Here is a 6,000-nt window from a genome sequence, read left to right on the forward strand (position 1 = left end):
TTCAAAACAGGAGATAGAAGCTCCAGTGCATCGCAAACATCAATGATTTCCCACCACCCCCATCAATTCCAATGCCTGTTTTGCTTCCTGCAAAGACATCAGCATTGTAATCTTTTAATTCAACTACTGTTGAGTACCTTGTACTTATTTTTAGTTTAGGGTACGTGAGAAGTATTGAGAATGTTTGTGAATAGTAGTAAAAAAGTAATGAAAAATAATAATAAAATATTGAATAGTAATAAAAAATAAGTGAAAAGTAATGAATAATAAAAAAATAAGTAAAAAATAATAAGGTACTCTCACTTATCAAACATAGCCTTATTTTACTTGTGTTCCAGCTATACTGTGTAGCTGCTGTTTACTGCAGCTTGTACTGGGCTATGGCCCTACCAGCCACCAGGAAAAAAAAAGGCTAACCCTGCCAGAGCAATTTAGAATGAAAAATGATTTATATATAATATTTTTTATAACATTTTAATCAATTATGTTTTAAATGAAATGTATTTTAGTAAAAATATCTTATAAAAATAATATGATTTTATAATATTGTTGTGTAATATATTATATATATATCATTACTCATCCAGAAAAAGATTGGATATTGCCCCAAGCCTGGCACACCATGTTCCAACTTCCATTTTTGTCCATAGGACATAACCATGTAATCCCCAAGATACCCTCCCGACACCTATAAATCAAGGGCATGTAAGAGCATAATCTATGTCACAAACTCCTTCCACCAATTGCTTAGGCAGTAATACTCTAAAATTCACTTGAAAACTATGGTGAAATAATAAAAGAACAAACTTTTCTTCCTGAAATCAGTCAGGACGTGTCCGGGTGTCCCTGCTCAGATAATTCAACTGTCTGCACTACATTGATTTTATGCAAACATGTCGAGGAAGAAAGTCCAACTTGGGAAATGAATCTGAGAGCGAGTATTTCTACTAGTGTTTGATTTAACAGTCACTTTTTGAATTTTTATGTGGTTAGATATTTGAGAATATGATCTTTCACGTAATAAGTTGTCCTGAGAATGGAAGTTACACTCTCCACTTGTAATGCCCCGATCCCGTAGATCCGTAGAGTTAGCTCTTAATACTTAATATCAACTTCAATAACATAACTATGAAATCCAAAAAAACTCCATAAAATGTCAATCCATTAAATCCACCAAATATCTATATTCCTTCGTGGGGACAAAAAAAAAAAATTCTCAATAACATAAATTAAAAACTCTCCAAAACTCGAAATTATCTTTAACTCATCAAATCTAAATAACCAAAAAATAAATCAATTTACTAACTACGACTCTCAAATAAGTACTTGTACCCTCGGTCACTTATTCCACTACGGACGTCACACCTTGCTACAATTTCCTACTCTTGTTCTCTAGCTGAACCATCAAAGTTATCTGAAAAATAATTTGATATAAGGGGTGAGTTATCAACAACTCAGTAAGCATATGACATATACTAGTGTGTAAACATGAGCATTTACAGAGTTCAGAATGCAGAACAAAATATTTTCTTTCAAAATGCAGAATCAGAATAATGTTTTCAAAATGAAGCGTCAGAACGAGTTATCAAAAATATCAGAGCGAAAATTCGAAAATATTTATAATCAAAATCCCTTTGGAAACATCACATCTTATCTTATCATATCAGAACAAATATCATGTTTAACCCCCATGGTAGGGTTGTGCAAACCCCAGTAGCTAACTAAGCAGAAACAGAATGTGAATCTTCTCCTTATTCATTCTCGGAGCCCCGAGTGTGCACATAAGAAAGACTACGCAGAAAACCACTTTGTATCCAAGTGGGTGCGCCAGAAATAGAAAAGTTAGTACAACCCCGAATAGGGGCCACAGTTTTACACCCGTGGTAAGGTCAAAAAGGAAGAGAAACAAAAACAGAATGTTATGCCAGAGGTTTTCAGAAAACAAATCATATCATACCAGAGTATTGAACATTTCAGAATAGAACAGAATAAGATCACAAAACATAATTTTATACACAAAATTTTATAATCGCTCTCTTTTGCAAGATTCAGAAAGAAAATGTAAAAAATAAGCTCATGTTTACACCAGTCTTAAACAGAATTTCATGAGTAATGCAGAACAAATAACTGAGGTAGTTCCAATTTCTTTTCATAATCAAACATGTATATTTTATAAAAAATCAATCTCAGCTTATTTTATTTTATGCGAAGTCTAGCATAGGAATCCTGCTTACCTGGACTTCTTAGTTTTTTCAAAATTTTCTTAAAAAATGTCGAACAATAATTAATCATCACCTTTAAAACAATCACGTAATTCTCGTAAATTTTCAATTAATCACATATTTCGAGATTTAATCCTAAGCTTCTAAAATAACCTATTAAATTCCTCAAAACCTAAAATTTCATAAACTCAAATTATGAATCGTCACTTTCTAAAATTATCGATATTGATTTAATAACTTTGACCAAAACATTTAAAAGTCTGACCTATTATTATTGAAAACCAACTATAAAGTTTAATACTAGATAATATAATTATCCCAAAATATTTTAAAATAAACCATAACTATTTTTTGATAGACTAAATCATTTTTAAAGTGTAAAAATAACATTACACCAATATTGTTTACTCTTAAAATAAATACTTAATAACAAGTTAAAATACTTAAGTGATTTTCTGTAATCATAATTAAAATGTTCAACATAAGATTTCACACCTGCTGTAAAAATAATATTTTAAGTACAATTTAAGAATCCTATGTATTCTCTGTACAATATCTTATATTTCCCACAAAGACCACGTAAAACTGATTTAATATAAACAAAATCCCAACTAAAACCATCCAATAAAAGGGCAATATTGTAATTTTATAGCAAAATATTATGCAAAACTAAGTTTACGTAGACTTAAAATGTTTCATGTGATTTGATGCAACAGACGGCGAGGACAGGGGTGCGAGGTACTCACCAAAAAGGGAGGACCTGCGTGTGGTGTGGAGAGGAAGGTGGTTGTCCTGGTGGCAGAGCTGGGGGCAGCGGCAGAACACTAGTTAGAGAGAGAGACCAACTAATGAGAGAGAGACGGAAAGAGACAGAGAGGAGAGTGGGTGAGTTCGGTGGAGGCTTATCGAGAGGAGGGCGACGGATCTGGATGGAGTGCAACGCCTGGCGAAGTTCCCTGTGCGACGGCGATGTCGAGGAGGGGGTTAGCGGCGTAGGTGGTAGGTTTGGTTGCACACGATGGGGAAAGCAACTTCCTCTGTTTAGGAGGTAAAAAATAGATTATGTCGTGGGTGTTCTTACTTCAACGGCTGGGTGACGGTGGTTGGCTTTCCGTGGTGGTGAGGATGAACTGGACGGTGGTGCACTGTTTGCACGGAGGAGTTGCTGTCTATGACTTTGTGTGGAAAGGCAGCGGAGTGACGGAAAAAAAAAATATTAGTGTTGCGTTACGGGCTTGGCCAGTGGTTGGGGGTGTTGCACGGCTGTGCTGAGGGGAAGGTCTCTGAGATAAAAGTGTAAATTTATATGGGTGATACGAAAACCTAGAGAATAAAAAGAGGTAGACGTGCATGCGAATAGGAAAAGAGTCGTGCGGGTGAGGAACTACTCATAAACCGATAGGTTTTATTTCCAAGGTTTAAACAAACGGCTAAAATCTCAAAATAAAAAAAGAACAGGTGAAAATAAAAGTAAAGATTAAAAAAAAAAAAAACCTAAATATCAAGCTCAAATAAATAAATAAATAAATATCCATAGTCTAACTATACAAATTCTGGGTCCGGGTGTTACATTCTCCCCCCCCCCAAACAAAAAAAAAAAAATTTCGTCCTCGAAATTTGTTACACCTAAAGCAAAGTCCAAATATTTGATCCTTCACACTTATTCGCGCACATTGAATTGCACTTCGATCGATCATATCTAAACTATAAACCTCAACAATACAATTAACGACCAAAAATAAATTTCAAATTCTCCACCTAATATAAAAACCTCAATAATATAATTAAAAACCTAAAATAATTTTGAACTCTCTACATAAACCTTGAGCCTTATAAAATTGGCGAAATAGACTCTCAAATTATCACTCACCAAAACCACGCATTCGTTGCTCACTCTAACAACTTATAGTCCTAAAAATATTGAATCTCAATCACATACATCGAAAAATAACTAACCTCAACATTTAACCAAACCGTACATTTTTTTTTTTCCAACGGTCACAACTAACTAACAGAGAACCCCCAACATGAATATAGTAAAATCAAAAGTTCCAAGCTAAAGTCCTGAATAACCTCGATTCACAAATTTCAAATCCTTAGAAAATCTACTTTGAACCGAACTTCAATATTCTAAGCTATACTATTAAAACAGAACCATGCAAGTGTGATTAACCTCGACTCAAATAAAAAGATTTCAAGGAGAAGTAGGGTGAGGTACCTGTGATCTCATTGTTGTCGTTCTCAGCATCTTCAGATGTTAGTGCAAACACTCGGGCCGGTCCCATTTTGCATTGATTATTACCCAAATTCGTTTGTTGGTGACCTGGATGTGGGTTAGGCTTCTTGTTGTCTGTCAGCAGCACAGGTCATTCCCAGATAAGATGTTCGGTCTTACCGCATCGAAAACATGCCCCCCACTTCCCTTCTGCACTCTTCAGTGTGTCCACGATTACATGACTTACAGAGACTATTTGATTGATTTTCCTGCATTTGCTTTTGCGCCGAGCTGCTCCCATCATTTCTCTTTTTCCACAGCCCGTGATCCATCGTAGATTGAGACACCTATGGCGTGATCCTCTTCCTCTGTTCCAACAATGCAGCACTTCTTTGAAGGCTCCGTTCAAATATTGTGGCCTTATTCACCAACTCTAAAAAGTTTCGGATTTGAAAGCCCACAATTCGTTCGTAAATCTTTTCATTCAGCCCCTATTCAAACTTACGAGTTTTCTTCTCCTCATCAGGGATCAAATATGCAGCAAAATGTGATAACTCGATAAATCTAGCTGCATACTGGTGTACTGTCATAGCTCCCTGTACCAAATTAGCAAACTCCATAGCCTTGTCGTCTCGGACTGAGGTTGGGAAAAAACGTTCCAGAAAAATCTGCTTGAAGTGCAGCAAACAGACTATTTTCATCCCTTCCACTTCTCTGATAGTTCTTTCATAAATCCACCATCTTTTTGCTTCTCCCGTTAGTTTGAAAGCAGAGTATAGAACCTTATGTTCTTCCGTGCAATTTATAACGCAAAGTATCTCCTCAATATCTTGGATCAAGTCTTCTACAAAGGTTGCGTCGCCTTGACCATTGAAGGTGGAGAGGATGCATTCGATTAAATTGTTCTAAGGTGCATCCCCATTCATCATTTGTCGCATTCATACCCGATACACTTCTTTCCCGACAACGAGGTGGCATCCTGACAACTTGGATTATTAAAAACATTACAAGAATAAAGGGTTCGTACAAAACGAGCAAATGGTGATAATAGTATAACAAACATAAATATATGTATATATATATATATATATATATAAATGTACACGCAACAGTAGTAACTATATAACTCCAGACTCTGAACCTTCAATCTTGTCAAAAGCCTTATAAGCGGTCTACAAAACCGAAATGAACCTCAATCAACATGACCATCTCAGAAGATCTATAAAAATCATACCCTTCAAATTCCATAAGATATCTTGCCTAACACCTGAAACTTCTAATACCCTAAGTACTGATAAAAATCACCTCCTACAATCCACAAATGTCTACACCACAACTCTGAAAATTATTTCCTCAACGTCATGATCCAATGCCTACGAAATTCTAAAACCTTAACTCTCATCAATCACCTCATTGTAGTATGCAGAATCTCCAACCTACTTCTGATACCAACTGTAAGGTCCCGATCCTGTAGCTCCGGAGAGTTAGCTCTTAATACTTAATATCAACTTCAATAACACAACTATAAAATCCAAAAAAACTCCATAAAATGTCAATCCATTA

At 35.5% G+C, this 6,000-nt stretch overlaps 1 pseudogene; it reads right to left on the reverse strand.

Moving 5' to 3' along the window:
* LOC109013715 overlaps window positions 1–4,769 on the reverse strand; it is a 48,846-nt pseudogene extending 44,077 nt beyond the window's left edge.
* Between the last annotated feature and the right edge of the window lie 1,231 nt (window positions 4,770–6,000).

This window comes from Juglans regia, chromosome 13 (genome assembly GCF_001411555.2).
Source record: "Juglans regia cultivar Chandler chromosome 13, Walnut 2.0, whole genome shotgun sequence".
NCBI lineage: Eukaryota > Viridiplantae > Streptophyta > Magnoliopsida > Fagales > Juglandaceae > Juglans > Juglans regia.